We start from the raw sequence: 12,598 nt of genomic DNA on the forward strand, positions 1-12,598 counted from the left end.
TTTTACTAACAATGCTAGACATGTCCTCCTTGCAGACAATGGTTCAAAAACATGTGGCTAAGAAGCAAACGGGGAAACAAATACAATCCGGGAGAGGTGGTTCCTCCCGTGGGGGAAGGGGAAAAGGAATTGGAAAGCTAAATCCTAAGACCAGGGAAGCAGATAAAGCTGCATCTCACTCCACGGGAGTGAGTATGCTCCGTCACGGAGCATTACCTCGGAGTCTTCTCTAACACATAGGGCCACTTCATTCCAACTCCGTGACCCTCCTTCCCCGAATCATGTTGATATAGCCTCTTCCAAGGAGTCGGTCGATGTTATCTCGGACTCGTCTGATGAGTCCGGAGCAGAAAAAGACAAGGGGAGCACTTACTCCACGTCTCCCACAGCTTCAATATTAGGGGATAGTGGAAGATATGCCGAAGGGGGTGAACCACAGGTTGGAGGTATAGAGAGAACCAGGAAACCAGAAGCATGGGAGGATAGGTTTATCAGCGAGGTCGCTTTCCACAAATTCAAGGAATGGTGGCCGAAGAGAAAGTTGATTCCGAAAAGGCGGTTCATAGACGCCGATCTTGTCCCACTCAACCCTCACGTGCAAGCACAATTCCGCACTAGAGAGGGTTGGGGATTCTTCAAAGAGAGAGTTGAATTTGCAAACGAGAATATGGTGAAGGAGTTTTATTGCAATGTTCACCACACAGTTCGAAACTCCAAAGCAACAAAAGTGAGGGACAAGATAGTAGTCTTTGATGGGAAGTCGCTGAATGACTTTTTGGGGTTTGCAGATGAGGACGAGTCTCAATATCTTGAGAAGCTGGCATTGAAAGAGGAGGTTCGTCCGTGGTTGGCCGAGCATTTAGCAGCTCCAGGTACAGTCCCTGTGTGGTTGAAGGCACAGGAAAAGATTTTGCGGAACACCCTCAACTTTGAAGCAAAAGGGTGGTTAACCTTCGTGTGTAGTCGACTTAACCCGTCTACACACGATCACTTCGTCCCCCTTCCTCGGGCTGTCTTGGTGGCAGCTATCATGGCGGGCTTCCCTCTGAATGTGGGAAACATAATGTCGAGGGTGATTTATCAAGTCGGGAACGAAACAAAAACAAACTTCCCCTTTCCGAACACACTTTCCCTTTACTTCAGAGAGTTGAAAGTGAAGAAGAAAAGATATGATGTTACGGTACCTCCAGTGGCCCCCTACTCATGGTATGATCAGTTGGGTACGGACAACCCAAAGAGAGGACAGAAAACTCCAGCTTCTACCTCCTCTGCACCTGGCCAGTCTGAAGAGCCAGTTGCGACAGAGTAGCCCTCTGACCCTACTCCTGATGAGACACTTCCCCCACGTCCTTCCTCCACAGCTAGTCCATCAGTTGTATCTGATCCGGTGATTCCTTCATCAAAGACTCACCGGTTCACTACCAACCAGCTAGCACACTCTCTTGCCAGTTTAAACAACTGGATGTTAGTTGCGACATCCAAGTTATCTTCTTTGACCACTGTTGTGCAGGCACAGGGAGCACCAGCTACTGTAGAGATTCCCTCCGCCATTGAGGATGTTTTGAAAAAGATCCTGGCCAACCAGGAAAAGATGATGGCAACACAGGATACCTTGACTAAGGCGGTTGGGGAACATGGAAAAGCTTTGGAAAAATTGGCTTGGGAGCACAATAAGCTAAGGAAACAGAAAGCTTCCAAGGAGTCAGTTGCACAGTTGAGAGGGGATGTGGACAATCTACTAGCGGATCAGATGCCATTCGACTTATTATTTGGAGATCCAGCTGGAGAGCCAGCAACAGAGCAGCCACAAGCAGAGGAGGATAGGCCAAGGAAGAAGAGGAAGCTCCTGAATACAGAGGGAATAGTGATCGAGGTGGCTGCCCCGTCTAGTACAGCAGATGTTGAGCCCTTTTTAGTTCCACCAGTTGATGAGCAGGATCATGAGCAGACATATGTCCCAGCAGCACATCAGCAGGCTGGGGACCAGTTTGATGAGGCTTGAGGGGCCGCTCTATATCCTTTTCTTATTTTTGATTTTTGATGTCTTATTTGGTAGTTAGCATTGGGGACAATGCTAGCTCTTATTCATGGGGGTGTGACCCTACTATTTGGATTAACTGTCAGGATGACTGTATATATTATTTTACCTTCTTTTAATTTCTATACATTAGTAGTGGATAGATGGTTTGTATATAACTGTTCATTCCAGATGATCTTCAGAGTTTATGTATATATTCATTTCCCCCTGGTTGTATATTCTACTCCCCGTTTGTACATATTCATTAGGTTTTCATCTTGATTTCCTATTTTTTGTTTTATTAGTTGCAAAGTTAGGCTCGTAGCCTTTGTGTTTTGTTTTGGCGTTTGCAATAAGCCCTTGGTTTTCTTAATGCCACGGTTCTTTCCAAGGGTAGATATTGTGCGAACCGGGTGGCTCTTCCCAATGATAGATGGTGTGACAACCTTCTTAAGGGTTTGAGTCCGTTTTTGATTAAGTTTTTGTAGTTAAGGATACCTCAGGCAAAGCCTCACTTGGGCCTAACACATTTGCCTTTGATCTTATGGTCGAAGACATTATGTTGTGTTTAGGATGGTGAAAGTTGTGGCCTTGAGACTCTTGTGTTGACCAAATAATCATCACGTGGTCATTTTGGGCCATGGGGCGCTTGAATCATATCTAAGGTTGTTGTGGGCCCTCGACTCCGTCTTATACAACCCTTGAGTGTGTGTGGTGAGAATTCGAATCGCGAGCCCAAGTACCGAGCCGATGGTCTAGAACTTGCCCTGAATGTTTGTTGAGGCGAAATCATAGGTAGAACTTGACTTGAGACGTGAGTATAGGCTCTCCTTGATCCAAAATGCAAAATTTGAACACTTTTCATGACCTACCAATGAAATAATCCCTAGTTCAACCCTTTTGAGCCTTAAATCTTTTTCGTTCATGAACCAAGCTAAAAACCTATACCCGTTCCTAACGAAACCCCCTCTTGGCACCCAAATCTTCCCTTGAGTAAATGGCAAATGTCTAAGTTTGGGGGGGAGAGACAGGAAGGGCGTCAATGTGTAAAAAAAAAGGAAGACAATGAAAAAGAGAAAAAGACAAAAAGAAAGACAAAAAATGAATAAAAACCAAAAAGGGAATCCAAGGACGACAAAAAGAAGTGAAAAAGGTGTAGAAAAGTGATAAAAAGGAGAAAGGATTTGAATTGCAAAAGAAAGAGTGACAATGTGTCCCTCTAACCCCTTGAAAGAAGTGAACTACTCAATTGAGTCAAGAAAGTGTGCCAAAATAAATCAAAAGAAGGGCTTAAGGGAAGATTAAACCCATTTGAACAAAAACACGTCCTACCTTTACCAAAAGCCTTCACAATGACTCCTCAAAAGCCCTATATGATCTTGAGTTGAGGGAAGCCTACATTAGTGGATACTTACATAAGGGGCAAGCATATGGTACTTAGAGCCGGACTCAGGGCCTCTTCTTTGTGAGAGACGAGAGAGAAATCCATTCATCTCGATTTGTGTGCAAATACCCTAATAGGTGAGATTCACTCAGAGAAAGTCAAGGATGTGTGAGTTTGGGTTCCATGATGACCAAAGAAATTGAGAAAGGTTCCGTGATGAATTGTGTCAACTCTTGATGCTCTTGTGTCGCACTTGATCCACAAGTTTTCAAGTTTAAATATGTTGAGGATGCATTCGCATTGAGGGCAATTGCTAGTCCCAATTGATGCCTGCTGAGGTTACTTTAGGATACACAGGAATTACTTGGTTGTTTTCCATTGAGGGGTAGGTCTCATTCTATTTGCTTGAGGACAAGCAAAGGTTTAAGTTTGGGAGAGTTGATAACTGCGATTTTTGCATGTTTTTTATACCCATTCTTACCTGAGCTTTGTGCATTTATTGCCATATAATAGTCCCAAAATGCTTACAAATGACACTTGATTGCAGGTTTGAGCGACAAGATGACAAATACTAAAGATCGGCTCAAAAAAGGAGTGAAATATGCCGAGTGTCAAGAGACAACTGAAAGGGGGGATCAAAAGGCCCTGTGCGGTCCGCACTGTTCTGTCACGCGGCCGCACAGGAGAGTTCAGAAGCTAGGCATATCCAAGTTCAACCTGCGCGGACCGCACTGTTTTGCCACGCGGCCGCGTAGGAAAGTTCAGAGGCCATGATATTTTTAAGATAAGCTGCGCGGTCCGCGCCTCTTCTCGCGCGGTCCGCACCCAGTTCCAACGCGGCCGCACGTCACTTTTGTGCGGTCCGCGCCCCCCAGTACCAGATGCAAGTAATGAAGACCCAGAGCCCTACGCGGTCGCGCGTCATTTGTGCGCGGTCCGCGCCAGACCCTCAGGGGTATTTTTGTCCGGTTTTTCCTGTGAAGTATAAATAGAACATTTTACTTTTTAACATGTAGTTTTTGAGGAAGGCGGTTCGAGAGTAGAGAGCAACTGAACTCGTGTTACCCTATTATCAGCCTATTTTGGGCCATTTCTTCTAGTTTTAAAGGGGAATCAAGTAGATTAACATTGTAGTTAACTATTATGTCAATTTCATCTATTATTTCTTTGATTTTTGTTACTACTATGTCTAGCTAAACCCATTAGCTAGGGTTGTGGCTCAACCCTAGTGTGGGAAATTGATGGGTGTGATTGTTTAGTGCATGAATGATGTGGGTGTTTGCTATTTGGATTAATCTTAAGTTTTTCACTAAGATTTGGTGGTTGCAAACACTAAGTCTAGCTTAATGGGTCTTGACTCTCCTTGAGAAAGAGAGTCTATGACCTCAAGATTAACTCCAACAAGGAATCGGGATGGACCCATGAGAATGGTAGTCCCAATTAACGGGTTAGACCTCGAGAGAGTAATTACCCAACTTGAACCATAAGTTGCTTGGGCAAATTAGCCTACCCGATTGGTCTCGAGAGAGTCAATTGGGCAAAATCACTCTCTCTACCGAGAGGTGTGAGAGTGGGTGTAAAAGGTGCAACGGTTATAGCATAAGCCCCATATTTGTCATTCTGGCATTAGGAATTTCTACCCGTTAGTGGACCACCTAGGTAAATGCTGCATCCCTAGTGCTTTTATCTATCTTGCATACAATTTAGAATCGTAATTTTAGCATAACCTAGTTTTACAACTGTAGTTGATAAATTGTAGCTCTTAAACAAAAGAAAACCAAAAATGTTAGAAGATCAATTATGAGCTAAAAGACTATCCTAGACCATACAAATACTCGACTCCAATTTGAAGTTCCCAGTGGAAAATCGACCCCGATATCGCTATTGGGTAAAGGTATTAGCGCCCACTCATCCTTAGGTTGAGTCTGCTGTGATCAGCAGCTCCTCTCTGCGAGACTGCGGCACATACTTCTCCAGAAAGAGAACGGAGAACTGCTACCAGGTAAGGGGTGCTGCACCAACAGGCCTACGCCTCTCAAAATCCTCCCACCAAGTGAAAGCAGCTCCTAAAAACTAATAGGTGGTAAAAGCAACCCCGCTGGTCCCCAGAATACCAGCAGTACGGAGCATCCTCTGACACTTATCCAAAAAACCCTAAGCATCCTCGCCCTCTGCGCCACTGAAGGTCGGAGGCTGCAATCTACCAAACCTCTCCAACCTACACTGCTCATCCTCCGGCATGACAGGAACCATATAGTCCTGAGTAGCTGCAACCGGCTTGGCTAGATGTGCCCCCGGCTTTTGAAGTCCCTGCACGACCTGCTCAGGTGTGCGAGCGGCGGGAGTCTAATTGCCTCTCCCAGCCTGTGAAGTAGCTGCGCATGTAGTGGCTGAAACCGCCTGAGCCAGGCTAGTGTATATTGATAAGATCTGTGCCAAGGCCTCCTGAAGACCCAGAATCACGATGGGCATAGCTGGTGCCTGAACTGGTGCCGCTGGAGCATCCATAGCTAGAGCCTGATCCTAAGCTAGGGTAGTTGGTGGATCTACAGGTGCTGCTCTCGCTGCTCTGCCTCTACCACGACCACAATCGCGTCCTAGGCCTCTGGTGGCCTCAGCTGGTGGCACTGGTGGTTGTCCACCCCGTCCGGTAGTGCGTGTCCTCACCATCTATGAGAGAATAGAATGACAGAAGTTTAGTACTCGGATCAACAAGTTCGCATGACAAGAATTTCAAGAATGTGAGGTTTTTCCTAAAGGTTCTGCAGCCTCTCGAGGATAAATACATACGTCTCCGTACCGATTCATGAGACTCTACTAAACCTGCTCATGACTCGTGAAACCTATGTAACCTAGGCTCTTATACCAACTTGTCATGACCCTAAACCCAAACCCGGTCGTGATGGCGCCTCTCGGGAAGACAAGGTTAGCCAACTAAACCCAATTCACTTGTTAAAGCAGTTAAACAATATAAAAGCAGTCTAAAACATGCTTTAATGATAATAAATTGCAGAAATACAATTCGACACAGCCCTAACCGGGGTGTCTCAAGTCACGAGCATCTAACAATACCAAATCCTCAAATGTAACTACAGAGTTTTAAATACTGAACTAAGAATATAAAGGAAATAGATAGGGAGGAGCTCCAGGCTGCGAACGCCAACAGCTACCTAAAGACTCCTCGAAGATCCGCCTGAAGCTGGAATGAATCAGCACTCGGGAGCAGGCCCAGCTATGCCTGAATCTGCACACAGGGGTGTAGGGAGTAAAGTGAGCACTCCAACTCAGTGAGTAACAAATGTAAATAACGACTGAAAGTAAGAAAACACGTAAAGCGCAAGGCAATCTCTAACGAAGCAGTAAAATCACTTAAAATCAATAAAACCAGTAAAAATCAAGTAAAATACACTTTCAACTAGTAAACAGGTAATTTGATAGATAATTAAGATAAAGTAAACAAATAGAGGTTCGCCCCTTGGGCATAGTATCAACAAATCCGCCCCTCGGGCAACATCTCAGATCAGTACCAGCCCCTCGGGCTCAATCTCACATCACAATGGGTACCCGCGCTTACTGGGGGTGTACAGAATCCTGGAGGGCCCCCTTACATCCCAAGCGCAATAACAAGCCATCTCATGGCATCAAAACTAGGCCCTCGGCCTCATATCAATCAAGCCACTCGTGGCGTATATATCACAGGCCCTCGGCCTCAAATCAGTATCAGTGTTTTCTCACTACTAGGCCCTCGGCCTTACTCATTCAAAAATACTCACAAGCCCCTCGGGCAATAGTAAAATAGTATTTCTCAGCCCAAACATCATTTAAAATATCATTTAGGTTTTAAAACTGAGTAAACATGGATGAGTAGTAAAACGGTGGAAAATAACATGAATGAGTTCAAGTAATGAATCAAAACAGTGAGGAATGTTTAATAAAAATCTCCGAAGGGTTCAAATAGTTGGCACGAAGCCCAAATATGGCATTCAACCCAAATCATGATGATAGCAAATAAGATTTAGTCAAATACGCAGTAAAATCATCAACCGGGACGGACCAAGTCACAATCCCCAATAGTACACAACCTCGTGCTCGTCATCAAATGTGTGTCTCACCTTAATATAGCACTACTATATGCAATCCGGGGTTTCAAACCCTTAGGACATCATTTACAATCATTACACACCTCGAACCGGCTAAATCTCTAGCTCGCGACGCCTTTGCCTCTCGAATCGGCCTCCACGCGCATCGAATCTATCCAAAATCAGAATGAGGACGTCAAAATTTGCTAAGGGATTAAAGCCCAAGCGAAAATAATCAATAAAGGGCACAAATCCCGAGATTATCAAAACCCGACCCCCGGGCTCGCGTCTCTAAATTCAGAAAATTTCACATCAATAGATTCCTTATTTCCCCACGAGTTCATAGATATCAAAAGTTCTCAAATCCGACCCCAAATGGTTCTCCAAATCCCCAATCATAAGTCCAAAATTCCAAGCCCTAGTTCTTCCTTTTTTAGCTTAAGTTTCCTTGATTTTCTAGGTAGAATTCACATAATAATCGAGTTTTAAGTCCGAAAATCTTACCTCCCAACGATTCCCCTTTAATCCTTCTTCAATATCCTTCAAAAATCTCCCAAAATGGCCAACTATGGAGGAAATGAGCCCCAAAATCGCGGACAAGACGAGTTAAAAACATTATGCCCAGGCTTTAATTTCCTTCTTCGCGAACGCGGTCCAACCCTCGCGTTCGCGAAGCACAAACTCACTTTGACCAACATTTTCTCTATGAGAACGCGACAAGACTATCGCGAATGCAATGCTTCCTCTACCTTACCCATCGCGAACGCGCTCAATCTTCCGCGAACGCGATGAACACTTGACCTCGAACTCATCTGACCCAAATTCCTCTACGCGATCGCGAAGAACTTCTCACAAATGCGATGAACTAGTTCCCATTCCTCCGCAAATGCGAAGACTTAATCCTTCCCTTCATCAACTGCTTCTTCTCGAACGCGTGGCTCCACTCGCGAACGCGAAGGGTAAAATCCCTGCAACAGCTGAACAGATTTTTCTGCAATTTTCTAAACTCCAAAATGATCCGATTGACCACCCGAAACTCAGCTGAGGCCCCCGGGACCTCAATCAAAGGCACCAACACATCCTAAAACCTTATTCAAACTTGTTCCAATCATCAAAACACCTCAAACAACATCAAATCACCCAAAACACATCGAATTCAAGCCTAAGTTTCTAAAATCTTCCGAAATACACTTTTGATCAAAAACCCAACCAAACCACGTCCGAATGACCTGAAATTTTACACACACATCCCAAATGACACAACAAAGCTATTTCAACTCTCAGAATTCCATTCCGACCCCTATATCAAAATCTTGCCTATCAACTGGAAATTGCCAAAATCTCAACTTCGCCAATTCAAGCCTAAATCTACTCCGAACCTCCAAAACCCATTCCGGTCACGCTCCTAAGTCATAAATCACCTCCCGAAGCTAATCGAGCCATCGAAACTCACATCCGAGATCTCTAACACATAAGTCAATATCTGGCTGACTTTTCCAACTTAAACTTCCTTAAAAGAGACTAAGTGTCTCAAACCTGACCAAAATCATTCCGGATTCGATCCGACCAACCCGATATCACAAAACACAGATAACGAATCATAAATAAGTAGAAATGGGGTAAATGGAGCAGTAAATCATGAGACGACTGGTCGGGTCATCACATCCTTATCAAGAAGCTTACACATCTTAGTATCCACATGTTCTGCTGGAGACCTTATATTTTCTCATCATAAGCATGATGCAAAATTGAGTCCCTATGACTCAATTCTTCCACATCTATATTCAATCCCCTACTAACTATCTTTCTAGATGTAAGTATCATTGTATTAGGAATACAATAGAATTTAGGAATCTGAATTCTTACAAGTGAGCTCTACCATACGATCTAGAGTAAGAAGAAAGAGTGACAGTCCTAAATGCCCTGTGCCTCCTGCTTATAAGTGTGGTGCACGACACACCCATAAATAAGACTCTACTAGACATGGCTTGTAGACTTTCTAGGACAGAACTGCTCTGATACCACTTTTGTCATGACCCAAACCGATGGGCCGCGACAGGCACCCGTTACCTTACTCAACAGAGTACCAACATAACGTATCTTTTCATGTCATACTATCATAGATAACTGAGCCAGAAAGATACCGTGAGATAAGTAGAATACCACATGTGATACCAACTTATACATAAGACATACAGGCCTATAAGGCCAAAATAACCACTCGTATACTGAACATAAGCCGACAAGGCCATACAATCTTTTACGTACATGACATCTATCTACAAGCCTCTAAGAATACATAATTTTCATAAAGGTCGGGATCGAGTCCCGCCATACCAAACAATACACATCTAAATCATACTAACCAAACAAGTAACTCCGAAGCAAATAGAGCGCACCAACATCTTTCGCTGAGCTGATAGCTTACTTGGAGGGTTCTTGACCTGTCTATCGGAACCTACGGGCATGAAATGCAGCGCCCCCAGGAAAAAGGGACGTTGGTACAAATAATGTACCGAGTATGTAAAGAATGAAAATCAGTAAATAATAGACATGAGAGAAACATGAAGTAAAAGACTCGACATGTACGTTTGCATAGCTCTGTAAATAATTTCATTTTTATAATGTCATGCATATGTGTATAAATATCATACCATGCATGGGTATATGCGTTCATAACATCATCAAGTCTCTGAGGTCATCCCATCATATCATTTCAGTCACTATGGGCAAATCATCAGCGTATACTAGTTGATCAGGTGGTGGTGCATATATACCGCCGTAAACTTTTCCCATATCCCATGTAAATATAATATACATATATACACGTATATAATGCCATCTAGTCATGGGTCAATGTACATATATAAATGCATGAAATTCATAAGAAATACATTAATAAGATTTTTTTTGGAATGCCATAAAAATCAATATGCCTTTCTGTTGCGCCCCCTTTTTTCTTGCGGAGTCCGGGTTTCGACATTCATAGGGAACAACTCGTTTACTTTTGAGAATTAGGTATTTGAAGGTGTGTTAGGGCACCTAGAGCAATTAAGTATTTGAAGGTGTGTTAGGGCACCTAGAGCAATTAACTCATATAACTAGTTTGCATTACCAGAGATTGGGTAAGGACTCGAAATAACCTTAAGGGGAAGGTGTTAGGCACCCCTCGCGATCCACAACGGTGGGTCCCGACCGAACTCAATTATGAGAATTAGTCATTTAATAAATAGGCAGTCTAATCACTCATATGCAAATAAAGGAAGTTTAACAGATAGGCGGTATAAGCACACATATGTAAATAAGGTGAGGGAGGCCCAAGGTTTGTTAGCCTATAGGATCACATTTGTACAACACCCGGTAAGCCTTCCTCAACTAGAGGGGTTACACGTGGCATTGGCACACGTGTCATCATATCGTTTTCTACCCAATCCCCTTTGGTCATAGCCTAAAGCGTTCTAGTAATCTTTAAGATGTATCCTATATGTGCACTACCCGTCTCTTTACTTATATAGTCCGAAGGTATTTAGGACTTCTAGTTAAGGTGGATCTAGACTCTCCTACAGTAATTAAAAAGAAAAAACTCTAGGCGACAAACAAAACATATAGGACTGGACCAAAGATAGAACAATTAAAAGGCTCACGTTTAACCTCCACAAATAGAGCAAATAAGTACACGTCTCAAATAATAGATTTCAGACAGTTGAGAAATGCCCTAGAACAGGATATCTAGGCGAGCATGACAAGCAGAGAGTATGCAATATTGAGTTAAGGCAAAAGTGTTAAAGACCTAATCAATTTGCCTACTGATTTTAGGAACCTGTTGAATTTGGGCAGTCATAAATGAGCAAAGCAGTTTCATAGTTTTATTAGACTTTGATTACCTATAGGCTTGCCTAGGCGTGAATCTGTAACACCCTATATACATGTTGTCTAAATGTAATTAGAATTCTGAGAACCATTTTAAAACAGCTTGAGATTATTGAGTCCTATAGACATGCTGGTCTAGGCACTGAATAATTGATTTATACTTATAGATGTTGGCAGCTAAATGTAGAAACTAGTTTTAGAATCCTATAGACATGATATCTAAGTGAACAAACATTTGTAAAAGCTTATAGGCATGATATTGAAGCAAGTACAATAAAAAAAATCCTAGAAATGTGATCTCTAATGCACACAGAAAAGTTTGTGAACCTGATTATTAAGGCACGATTGATAACATGACCTAAGAACCAGGAGACGGAGAAGATTAGTAGGAGCCTCAAACGGCCATGGAAATCCATGGGTTGAGTGAGAATTGGAGGGAAAAAGATTAGTTTTGGGTGGCGGCGGCTAGGGTTAGGTTTAGGTCTCAGAGAGAGTTTGAGAGATGAGGGAACGAAGAGCGGCAGAAATGAAAGAGAATGAGGGGTTTAGGAGGTCGTTTGGGATTAATAAGGTAAGTTTAATCGTGGACCGTTGATCTAAAAAATCAACGGCCACGATTAAACGGAGCAACTGGGTCAGGTAGGCTTAATTGGGTTAGGGTCAGATAAAAATTGGGCCTGGGTAGATTTTGGGTTAATTTTGGATTGAAATTGTGCTGTCTAATTGGCTAGGTCCGAATAAAAAGGGGCTATTTGTTAAATACACATTCAATCGCTAAAATGATTTTTTTAAAATAGTTAATAAATTCTAAAAAATAATTTTCATGCCTAGAAATGTTTTAAAATAATTACTTAATATTTTAAAAATATAAAAGGCTATTTTTCAGTAAAATAATGTAATAATGCGTGCATAGGCTATAATGGCAAAGTAATTGCAATTGTAACCTAAAAAGTACAAATGTGGCTATTTGTGTAATAATTGAAACTTAGTACAAATACAGATGATAAAATTAAGCCACAAAATTATTATAAAATTATTTGTGACGCAATCAGTGATTATTTTATAAATAAAATACTAGGATAAATTAATTAAGATCTTTTAAAAAATGCAGAAATTGTATGAAAAATACCAATTGATGCCAAATGCATAGTTTTGAAAATATTATAGGGAAAAATTGGGTATCAACACTTTCGGTTAAAATTTATCAAATACGTATTTTTCTGAGACCCATGAACAGAAGATATAATA

This window comes from Nicotiana sylvestris, chromosome 6 (assembly GCF_000393655.2).
Source record: "Nicotiana sylvestris chromosome 6, ASM39365v2, whole genome shotgun sequence".
Taxonomy (NCBI): domain Eukaryota; kingdom Viridiplantae; phylum Streptophyta; class Magnoliopsida; order Solanales; family Solanaceae; genus Nicotiana; species Nicotiana sylvestris.